The 12,500-nt window shown below is 38.6% G+C and overlaps 2 long non-coding RNA genes across 3 annotated transcripts in view; one reads left to right on the top strand and one right to left on the bottom strand.

Annotated features, from left to right (window-relative positions):
• LOC144962216 (uncharacterized) overlaps positions 1–9,308 on the top strand; it is a 23,392-nt gene extending 14,084 nt beyond the window's left edge. For both annotated transcript variants that reach the window (XR_013643400.1, XR_013643399.1), the window contains exon 5: positions 8,545–9,308. This is a non-coding gene — a long non-coding RNA (uncharacterized LOC144962216). The remainder of the gene's footprint in view (positions 1–8,544) is intronic.
• Positions 9,309–11,865: 2,557 nt separating this feature from the next.
• Positions 11,866–12,500, bottom strand: part of LOC144962215 (uncharacterized) — a 2,321-nt gene continuing 1,686 nt past the window's right edge. Inside the window, exon 3 of the long non-coding RNA XR_013643398.1 lies at positions 11,866–12,465. This is a non-coding gene — a long non-coding RNA (uncharacterized LOC144962215). The remainder of the gene's footprint in view (positions 12,466–12,500) is intronic.

Genomic DNA, 12,500 nt, shown 5'->3' with positions numbered 1-12,500 from the left:
TAATAATAATAATAATAATAATAATAATAATAATAATAATAATAATAATAATAATAATAATAATAATAATAATAATAATAATAATAATAATAATAATAATAATAATAATAATAATTACCATCATCATTACTACTACCACCACCGCTACCACTATACCACCATCACCATCATTATTACGTTTCCAATTATTTTTTCTCGTTTTTTAAAATTTGATATCTATCAAAACAGACGAAAATTCCGGTGATTTTTTTAAAGGGTAGTTAAAATATCTACGATTTTATTAGCCCTGAAAACTACGATTTTTATTTTCCTATCTAAAGTAGGCAGGTCTGCTATGACAAGTATCAGTATCAGTTCCATAGTCAAAATAAGACAAACAAAAACAACGTTTATTTAATATTAGGCTTTCGCCAATACTTCATACAATATAATTAAGACAAAATAATGTTACCAATCTCTCCTCATGTATTCGTTTGACTATCGTCACAATAATTACCGTGTTATCTTTGCTCCTTACCCAACCAATCCCTTGCTTCCCGCCTCTTCATCGCGAACCATCTTATGTATGTATTAGCTTCAGGACGGGCAAGTACGGAATCTGCCCACCCTTCCGTATTTCCTCTATAACTTAGAATTCAACTATCTCTTTACTCAGAAGAGTATTTCTCGTATACTAATTCAATTGTTGAGAAAACCAAAATGGTGGTTGTATTTTATATATTTATTTAGTCGTGACTTTTGAATAAAAGTGTTTTGTTTTATTAGAGGGAATACAATAGAAAATGACATTGTTTTGCAAAAATATTTAGTCTGGCAATAAAAATACAGCGGTAATTACTTTAAGAATAATAAAAAAAAAGAATTAACAAATTAATTTGTTAAAAAACAAAACAAAAAACAACAACAAAAAACAACAACAACAACAACAAACAAATAAGAAAACAATTTAAATAAATGAGTTTTGAGAAACACTAAAGAAAACGAGGGGAAAAAAAAGAAATAATTTAAATGGATAAACAAATATATTAAAACAACACAAACTAATACTAAATTGATATAATATTAGTAAATTAATAAATTTAATTCAATACTGGAACCTTCCCAGCACAAGTAAGGCAATAAATAAGAAAAAGTTCGTTTGCCAAAATCTCTATTTAGTGTACACTGGTTAATAAGGTGGGCTCATTTGAATTAGCCCGACCTAGTACTAGAGAGGCCAGACAGCAAAATCACCGTCAGGCGACGTGACGATGAGATGACGATGTGGGCGGAGTGGAGTGGAGTGGTTGGGGGGGGGGGGGTGATAAAAAGAACAGGAGCGTATCCTGGTTTATGTATTACGGGATGCATGGTGATTCGCAATCTATCAAAAATACACACAAATTGATTTCAGTACAAAGTATCAATTTTAAGTAGTAACTTTTGAAATTATCTAATTTAGATTTGATTATTTCGGACCTGGTAATACAGCATATAACTTGAAAAAACAGGCTGGTATTTGCCCACCCTGCCCATTATTACCAGCCGTCCCTGCACTGCAGTCCCTTTAAAACTACGTTAAAATCAACTCTCGCTTAAAATAAGATCTGAGGCTAGTCCCGATTTTTCTGCTCCATATCATTGGTAATTCAAAACGGTTAAGATAAACTCCGTCCCTGAGCTTGTCCAGATACGATAAACTAATCAATCTGGATGTGTACGACAAAGGCTAAGATAGACAGGGAGTCTCTCAACCCCCTCCAACCCCTCCCCCCAATCTCCATCATTTAGTGTCCTCATTGCGCAATCACGAAACAACACCGGCTGTCATTAGTCGAGTGTGTAGTGGGTGAAAGATTCACTGAACCTTACGAGTATGTCACCATAATAAGAATATGACGCAAACACTCACACGCGCACGTGAGCACGTTAGTTTTTACTTTTGTTATAACACTAGCACACTAGAGAAAATAGGTATTGAGGCCATAGCTAAGCAATCATTGTAGAGTATAGGCAAAGGCATTTGTCCATCATCCCTGCCACTCCCTCCCCATGGTCTCATCCACGAAGTCGGTAGGTAGGTCATGTGTATCTAAACTAAAACCCTATTAATTTGAGTATGAGCAGTTTGAGAAAGTAGCAAATAAATGGCCGGGGTTTTATCAACTACGTCACGTTGATCTATGGAAAAGGCTTAACTAACACTTTCTCACCTTACACGAGTTTCATATCAGTAACACCCTTGTCGTTGTCGAATAAATTCAATAGCATGACACCAAGCAGAAGTTATAATTTGCTCTATACGCCAAGTGTCGTTGAAGCTACGGCTTGTTCTCCCCCGTGTAATGCGATTTATGCACAGTATAGAAAATTATTTACTGGAGTTGGAGTTGAGTAGAGTTATCTGTCATATTTAAGGACACAAAGAAGAGAGCCCAATTTAAAATATGTCAGGAGATTCAAACGCCCTATCAGGTGCAACAACGTTTTTTGTCATTCTATTCCTCTCTCTCTCTCTCTCTCTCTCTCTCTCTCTCTCTCTCTCTCTCTCCTTCCCTCTCTCTCTCTCTCCTCCTCCCCCTCCTCTCTCTCCTTCTCTCTCTCTATTTCTCCCACCTTCCCACTCCCTCTGTCTCCTCCTCTCCTTCCCCCTCTCACTCTTTCTTTTTTTTTCTCTGTCTCCCCCTCTTGTCTCTCTCTTTTTCTCTCTGTTTCTCCCTCTCTCTCTCTCCCCTCTCTCTTTCTCTCTCTCTCCCTCATTATTTCTCTCTCCTTCTTTCTCTCTCTCTCCCCCCCTCTCTCTCTCTCTCCTTGTAACCATAAAACAAACCCTTCTAAACTCAGATACACAAACTTGAAACGGCACAGCTGTCGAAAGCAACTCTCAAATAATTACACTGCAGTCCCTGTAAATAAACTCTCGCTTAAAATAAGCTCTGAGGCTATTCCCGATTTTTCTGCTCCATATCATTCGTAATTCAAAACGTTTAAGATAAACTCCGTCCCTGAGCTTGTCTAGATACGATAAACTGATCAATCTGGATCTCTACGACAAAGGCTAAGATAGACAGAGAGTCTCTCAACCCCCTCCCCCCCCTCCCCCCAATCTCCATCATTTAGTGTCCTCATTGCGCAATCACGAAACAACACCGGCTGTCATATTAGTCGAGTGTGTAGTGGGTGAAAGATTCACTGAACCTTACGAGTATGTCACCATAATATGACGCAAACACTCACACGCGCACGTGAGCACGTTAGTTTTTACTTTTGTTATAGCACTAGCACACTAGAGAAAATAGGTATTGAGGCCATAGCTAAGCAATCATTGTAGAGTATAGGCAAAGGCATTTGTCCATCATCCCTGCCACTCCCTCCCCATGGTCTCATCCACAAAGTCGGTAGGTAGGTCATGTGTATCTAAACTAAAACCCTATTAATTTGAGTATGAGCAGTTTGAGAAAGTAGCAAATAAATGGCCGGAGTTTTATCAACTACGTCACGTTGATCTATGGAAAAGGCTTAACTAACACTTTCTCACCTTACACGAGTTTCATATCAGTAACACCCTTGTCGTTGTCGAATAAATTCAATAGCATGACACCAAGCAGAAGTTATAATTTGCTCTATACGCCAAGTGTCGTTGAAGCTACGGCTTGTTCTCCCCCGTGTAATGCGATTTATGCACAGTATTTAAAATTATTTACTGGAGTTGGAGTTGAATAGAGTTATCTGTCTTACTTAAGGACACAAAGAAGAGAGCCCAATTTAAAATATGTCAGGAGATTCAAACGCCCTATCAGGTGCAACAACGTTTTTTTTTCATTCTATTCCCCTCTCTCTCTCTCCTCTCTCTCTTCCTCTCTCTCTCTCTCTTCTCCTCTCTCTCCTCCTCCCTCTCTCCCTCTCTCTCTCTCTCTCCTCTCTCCTCTTCTCTCTCTCCTCTCCTCCTCCTCTTCTCTTCTCTCTCCTCTCCTCTCCCTCTCCCTCTCTCTTTCTTTTTTTTCTCTGTCTCCCCCTCTTGTCTCTCTCTTTTTCTCTCTGTTTCTCTCCCTCTCTCTCTCTCCCCTCTCTCTTTCTCTCTCTCTCCCTTATTATTTCTCTCTCCTTCTTTCTCTCTCTCCCCCCCCTCTCTCTCTTTCCTTGTAACCATAAAACAAACCCTTCTAAACTCAGATACACAAACTTGAAACGGCACAGCTGTCGAAAGCAACTCTCAAATAATTACACTGCAGTCCCTGTAAATAAACTCTCGCTTAAAATAAGCTCTGAGGCTATTCCCGATTTTTTGCTCCATATCATTCGTAATTCAAAACGTTTAAGATAAACTCCGTCCCTGAGCTTGTCCAGATACGATAAACTGATCAATCTGGATCTCTACGACAAAGGCTAAGATAGACAGAGAGTCTCTCAACCCCCTCCACCCCCTCCCCCCAATCTCCATCATTTAGTGTCCTCATTGCGCAATCACGAAACAACACCGGCTGTCATATTAGTCGAGTGTGTAGTGGGTGAAAGATTCACTGAACCTTACGAGTATGTCACCATAATATGACGCAAACACTCACACGCGCACGTGAGCACGTTAGTTTTTACTTTTGTTATAGCACTAGCACACTAGAGAAAATGGGTATTGAGGCCATAGCTAAGCAATCATTGTAGAGTATAGGCAAAGGCATTTGTCCATTATCATTGCCACTCCCTCCCCATGGTCCAGGGCTGAGAATCTTCCGCCTAAAGTGTAATTACACTTTCAACTTTTGAAATTCCTCCAAGTGGTGTTAGAAATTATTGCGAGACGCATTTTGGATTGCATCTCAGTAGACTTTGATGAAATTCAAATTTTTACGTTATCGTCGCATAGATGGCTCTTGAACTATTCGCTGAAAAATTTCCTCCATTTTCGTGTCCCGTCATTCTCACTCCTGAACCATTATGACATCATGACCATCCCCACTACAAAAGCAACTATCACATTATCATCAGTAACACCATCTCCACAACCACATCATCACTGCCATCATTATAATCAGTACCACCTCTAGTGCAAGCACCACTATCACATCATCTTCCTGGTGGGATCTTTACTTGCATAGATCAGAATTGCTTTCTGTCTTTGTCTTGGCTTGATCCTTTTCCTGGCCGGCCAGATTCATTGGCAGGGAGGGAAGCAATTAAATGTATAGTCATGGTTTTTGGGAGATGATGTGTTTGTCCTCGTAAATCATCTCTCTTTTGTGTGACGTTAGATTTGTTGTTCTAAATTTTGTATTACGCTCACAAGGATTCTGTGCTTGTGTCTTGGTGAAACTTTTAGGTGACTTTAAACTAACTACATTGATAGTTTGATCTTGGTGTCCGTTTCTCACAAACGGACTCCAAGATCAAACTATCAATGTAGTTAGTTTGAAGTCACCTATTTAAACCAGTCTCACCTTTTCTCCGTTACTTTTGATCTATATTTTTTTACAGCCCCATTTTTACCTTTTAAGTGGTGCTGAAATGACCTACAAGTAAAAGTGAAGCAAGCGCCGTAAAACCCTTCGAACTAATAGCTCAAAACTCTCTCACTCTCTATCCATCTATCTTTCTTTACACAAACACTCATAGACAAACAAATCAATAAAGCACACTTATTTGTTTAGTCCCGATTAGTTTTCATGTTCATCCTCCACTACTTACCAATAACAGGTCATCACAAACACCTTGACTTCAATCTCTCTCTCTCTCTCTCTCTCTCTCTCTCTCTCTCTCTCTCTCTCTATCTATCTCTCTCTCTCTAACTGTCATACACACACATGACACATATGCACATTCACATAGAAATCAATAAAGTTCACTCAGATCTTTAGCCTCATTAATTTTTCACTATCATCGTTCTGTACTCATCACTAGATTTACTTTGAGCTCTCTTTTCTCTCTCTCTCTCTCTCTCTCTCTCTCTCTCTCTCTCTCTCACACACACACACACACACACAAATCAGTAAAGAGCACCCAGTTCTTTAGCCTCAATATGTTTTCATTTTTCATCTTCCTATACTTAACAGTGATACACACACACACACACACACACACACACACACACACACATATGGTTCACTTAAATGTTAATTTCCTGGCAATTGCCAACATGAAACATTCGTTAACTTAATATTTACGATTAACAAATAAAACACAACACGCATAACAATAACGTTCAATCAATACTTTAACCTAACCTTTCTGTAGCTATCACTATATTCAATTGGAGCAGTCTCTATTTTCTCTCTCTCTCCTCTCTCTCTCTCTCTCTCTCTCTCTCTCTCTCTCTCTCATATTTTTCTCTTTCTCTCCCCCTCTATGCGTCTCTCTCTCTCTCTCTCTCTCTCTCTCTCACACACACACACACACACAAACACACTCTATCTGTCCTTCTGTCAGACAAACTTAAATCTATAAAGTGGATCATATCCTTTTCACATCAGCCATCAATCTCTTTTCATTTCCAAGTACACACCTTATCATCACCATCATCATCATCATCATCATCATCATTACCATCATCATCATCATCATCATCCTCATCATCGTCATCATCATCGTCATCATCATCACATCAATGCCACTACTACTACTACTACTACTACTACTACTACTACTACTACTACTACTACTACTACTACTACTACTACTACTACTACTACTACTACTACTACTACTACTATATTACTACTACTACTACAGTAGAACTCGGAAATAGCGAGTTCGACGGGTCCACTCCTGATTACTCGCTATTTCCGAGTTCTCGCTATTCCCGAGTTGCCAGGAAAGGTCACTCGGCTGTACAAAAATATGGAAAGACAATGTGTGTGTGTGTGGGTGTGTGTGTGTGTGTGTGTGTTTGTGCATGTGTGCTGCGCGTGTGCGTGCAAATGACTGTGTGGATAAAGTGGGGGGGGGGCGGGGTTGAACACGGCCTTCGTTAACTACGTAATGATGGCCACAGGTTGAAGTTGATCCACCCCTTCCATTTCCATCAAGATTTCGTGTGTGTTTGTGTGTGTGTGTGTGTGTGTGTGTGTGTGTGCAAGTGTTTGTATGCACTAGGCATGTTTGATGAGGTAAGCAAGCGCATCACTCAATCACTGACCCACTGAAAATGATGGTTCCACGCTCCCCTCTCTCGTTGATCGTGTCGTTCGTTAACGAATGCTACTTGCTGACCGATACTGCTAAGTGTTGACATCTTGGCTGCCAGTGCTTACCTCGCGTGTCGCGTGGCACCACAATGGGTGAATAATTGACCCCCACCCCAATACACACACACGCACACAAACACACACACCCAAATGTGTTTCCCCTACTATGTACTACTACAGACTAGGCTACTGCTACTATGTAATGTTACTCGTAACGAAAAATAAAAAAAGGAAAGCTAGGCTAAAAATATTTAAATCGCCCTTGTCTGTTGTTTTGCTTTACTTCGTTCGAAGTCCTAGGCTGGGGCAGGAAATGCTCGTTATTTCCGAGTTGACCTCGTTTTCATACTCGCTACTTTCATGCTAATTTTATTGACTCAAATAAGAGAAAAAAACGGGGATTTAGATTTTACTCGCTATTTCCGAGTTCTCGCAATTTCCGAGTACGTTACTTTCATGTTCTACTGTACTACTACTACTACTACTACTACTACTACTACTACTACTACTACTACTACTACTACTACTACTACTACTACTACTACTACTACTACTACTACAACCACCACCATCGCCACACCATCATTTCATGAAGGACCACCACTACTACTAGTACAACCACCTCCACCACATCATCATCATCACCATCATTACCACCACCACGACGACGACATCAAAACACTATCACCATTAAAACAACAATCACTACCACATCCTTACCACCACTACTACAACCTCCTCCAACACAACAATATCACCACCACCACTTCTGCAACCAGCACAACCACATACATCATCATTATCATTACTGCCACCAGTACAACATCCACCATCATATCATTATTACCACCAACCCTACCATTAATTTTTATGTTTTATATACGTCATAATGAAATTGGTTTTGGAACTTTACTTGATTTGAAACAAGGGTATTGGGATGATTATAGATCTCAATAGATTATATTTAGTTTGCAGAAATTCCTGTTTAAGCATTGAAATTCTTCGGAATTGTTTCTGAAATTTATGTGAGCGAAATTTTAAGTTGGCGTCTCTGGTCAACTTGAAACAATGGGAGGTGGGCATTAGTGAATCTGTGAATAAGGGAAATGTGGCGACTACCACTACTACTACAACTACAACCATCACCACATCATCCCTACCACAACTACTACAACCACCACCACATCATCATACCTACGACTACCATTACTACAACCACCATGTTATAATTACACTTTCAGTTTTTGAAATTCCTCCGAGTGGTGTCAGAAATTGCTGCGAGACACATTTTGGATTGCATCACAATATATTTTAATGAAATTTAAATTTATAGGTTATTTTTGCATGGATGCTTCTTGATCTTAGCGCTGAAAAATGTCCTCCTTTTTAGTGACCAGTCATTCTCACCCCTGGGCTATGGCTAAAACAAAGGTGTCCACAACCCAACTTAGGCAATACATTCAATCAAGCCAAGGATAAAATGTATTGCCTAAAAATGTCGAAGATTTGCAGCGGAGATTGTTCAAGACTGATATTGACAGGACGGACAGTGAGACGGTACAGGAATTACTGAGAGAGATAGAGGAGGAAGGAGGTGTAACAAAGTTCAATGTGAATGAGGATGGTGGTTTTGAGTATTTGTTTTATGTAACGGGAAGAATGAGGCGTGATTTGAGTGTTTTTTGTGATGTGTTTGTTATGGATGCAACATACAAAGTAAATCGATATTTGTATCCACTTGTGAATGTTATGTGCATAGATAATGAGGGTCATGGTTATTCCAGGGTGGCCAACTTTTCAGAAACTGAATTAGAGAAAATTTTTGGTTACCGCACAATAATGTTAAGAGCAGGGTGGCCAACTTTTCAGAAACTGAATTATGGAAAATTTTTGGTTACCGCACAATAATGTTAAGAGTGAAGTAATACACAGCCTAATACTAATTTAATACTTTACAAAGAATGAAAATGAAAACAGACATTAAGTTGAAATCAGAGCAATGCTGTGTCAAGATTACAGAGGAGCAAGAAGACAAGATTTGTTTGTGTGTCTTTATATGTTACGGAATAGGTACATTTTGGTTGTCAAAACTTTCATTTTTATTTTGACATTTTCTTGATCTTTTAAAATAAAATTATAAATTAATTTAAACAACAGACTTGTTTAATATTTTAAAGATATACTTTTGTGGGGACCTTTTGTAAAATCATTAGTCCGATTCTAGTTGTAAATTTCTTTATATTCTAATGTCGTAAAATCAGTGCCACCACTGAATCCCTACCAGCACTTTTACTCACTGAGTCCCTACCACCAGCGCTTTTACTGGGTTCCTACCACCAGCGCTATTACTCACCGAGTCCCTACCACCAGCGCTTTTACTCACTGAGTCATAGAGCTTTTACTCACCGAGTCCCTACCACCAGCGCTTTTACTCTTCGAGTCCCTACTACCAGTGCTATTACCGTCATAGAGCTTTTACTCACTGAGTCCCTACCACCAGCGCTTCTACTCACTGAGTCATAGACCTTTTACTCAGTGACACTGAGTCCCTACCAACAGTGCTATTACTATTACCGAGTTATAGAGCTTTTACTCACTGAGTCCCTACCACCAGTGCTTTTACTCACTGAGTCATAGACCTTTTACTCACTGACACTGAGTCCCTACCACCAGTGCTATTACCGAGTTATAGAGCTTTTACTCACTGAGTCCCTACCACCAGTGCTTCTACTCACGAGTCCCTACCACCAGTGCTATTACTCACTGAGTCCCTACCACCAGTGCTATTACTCACTGAGTCCCTACCACCAGTGCTTCTACTCACGAGTCCCTACCACCTGCGCTTTTACTCACTGAGTCCCTACCACCAGTGCTTCTACTCACGAGTCCCTACCACCAGCGCTATTACTCACCGAGTCCCTACCACCAGCGCTTTTGCACACAGAGTCCCTACCACCAGCACTTTTATTCACCGAGTCCCTACCACCAGCGCTATCACTGAGTCATAGAGCTTCTACTCACCGAGTCCCTACCACCAGCGCTTTTACTCACTGAGTCATAGAGCTTTTACTCACCGAGTCCCTACCACCAGTGCTATTACTCACTGAGTCCCTACCACCAGCGTTATTACTCACCGAGTCCCTACCACCAGCGCTTTTACTCACTGAGCACCTACGACCAGCGTTATTACTATTACTCACTGAGTCCCTACCACCAGTGCTATTACCGAGTCATAGAGCTTTTACTCACTGAGTCCCTACGACCAGCGCTATTACTCACTGAGCCCCTACAACCAGCGCTTTACTCACCGAGTCCCTACACCAGCGCTATTACCGAGTCATAGAGCTTTTACACACTGAGCACGTATGACCAGCGTTATTACTTACCGAGTCCCTACCACCAGCGCTATTACTCAGCGAGTCACAGAGCTTTTACTCCCCTACGACCAGCGCTATTACTCACTGGGTCCCTACCTCCAGCGCTTTTACTCGTTGAATCCCTACCACCAGCACTTTTACTCGCCGAGTCCCTACCACATGGCTATTACTGAGTCCCTAACACCAGGGCTAATACTATTAGCCACCAAATCCCTACCACCAGGTGGGACAATATAAGCTAAAATTAGACCCCAAAAATTCTTACAGTGATGCAGAAAAAAACAACGAACAGATCTCTTTCAAATTTACACAAAATGTTTCTTACAACAAGATGGATAGGTTTAGCAATAGTCTTGTAAATAAATTTTTCAGAATTTTTATTCGATTTCTTAGTGAAAATTTGGTGTGACATGACAGGAAAAAAAATTGATTTAAAAATTCATAAAACTGCTAAATTTTTGTTTAGCCCAAAACCCAACCATCATGATGCAAAACACATCATAAGAAAAATTCTGACCAAATTTGAAGACAATCTGATGGGAAACAATCCAGATGTGAATGTTAGAAAATCAGAGAATGACGCACAATGAAATTTTGAGAAAATGAAAAATTTGTCTTTAATTTGATAATAAAGCTAATAATGCAGACAAAGGCCAACATTCATCAAGTATAACCAATATGGAACAAGAAAACAGTAATATTTTATAAATTGATCAAATTCTGAAAAAAATTATAAACGATTCGCTAACCCATACCTCTAAGAAAAAAAAATTGCGAAATAATTTAATATCTGCTGTTATTCACCAAAAAATTACTTTAGTGGTCAAATACGCTTTATAGTTCTAAAATTTTTAATTATATCTCATGAACTAATAATGTAATGTATAATTTGATGCTAAACACCAAAAATAACTGAATTAAAAAAAAAACTTTTTTTAAGGGGCAACATAAGCTAAAATTAGACGTAAAACCCTAAAATTTATAACATAGATGCACCAAAAACTAGCATATAAATTTCTTTCAAATTTAAACACAATGTTTCTTTCATAAATAGCTATATCATGAAAACTCTTGGAATAATTTTTTTAGAATTTTTATTTGATTTCAACTGAAAATTTAGCGCGGATCGACAGGAACAAATGAATTTTAAAATTTATAAAATTGCTAAATTTTAATTTACCCCCAAACACTTACATCATGATGTAAAACACATCATAGAAAAGATTCTGAATAAATTTGAAGATAATTTAAAGGAAAATGACTAAGGTAGGATTGCTAGAAAATCAGACAAATGACATAAAACAGACATTTGAGAAAGCGCAAGCTTTTTCTATAATTTGACATAAAAGGCTGATTTTGCAGACAACTAAAAGAAATGATCCATCAAACTTTCAAAATATGACCGTAATAGGACAAGAAAACGAAAATTTTGTAGATTGATCTAAGTCTAAAAAAAATTATAATCGGTTCACTAACCCATACCCCTTAGATAAAAAAAAATGCTGTAAAATTGATTTTTTTACGCCCAGAGATAAAATAATTTTGTGGTCAAATATGATGTCAGACCTTATGAATTCATCATTATAATCACAAAACCTAATTAGTTACTGTATACAATAGGTTATACAGATGATTTCTAGATATATCAAATGATTTTTCAAAATATGATATGGCACGCTATCCTCATTTTTCATTTTTTAATTCTACTTGAGAGACAAGTCGTATAAAATTAGATATCTAGTCAAGTTGAACTGCAAAATCAATTCTATTTTAGACAATAAAACAGTTAAATAGTGCACTAGCTCTGAATAAGAAGCAATTTGCTTTCCCAAACCCTTGGAATAAAAATCTCTTTCGCCTCAATACAGAAAAAGTCAACACTACTTGTTTGCCACCACTTTTTTTGTAGTTCCACAAAGAGGGTTGATCCTGCTCTGGATGGAAAAATTGAAATAAAAAAGAGACACAT

The sequence above is a fragment of the Berghia stephanieae genome, unplaced genomic scaffold (assembly GCF_034508935.2).
Source record: "Berghia stephanieae isolate SIO BIC M18660-M18661 unplaced genomic scaffold, UCSD_Bste_1.3 scaffold7, whole genome shotgun sequence".
NCBI lineage: Eukaryota > Metazoa > Mollusca > Gastropoda > Nudibranchia > Aeolidiidae > Berghia > Berghia stephanieae.
Note: the sequence above shows the minus strand (reverse complement) of the source record. Positions and strands in the feature narration are given on the sequence as shown.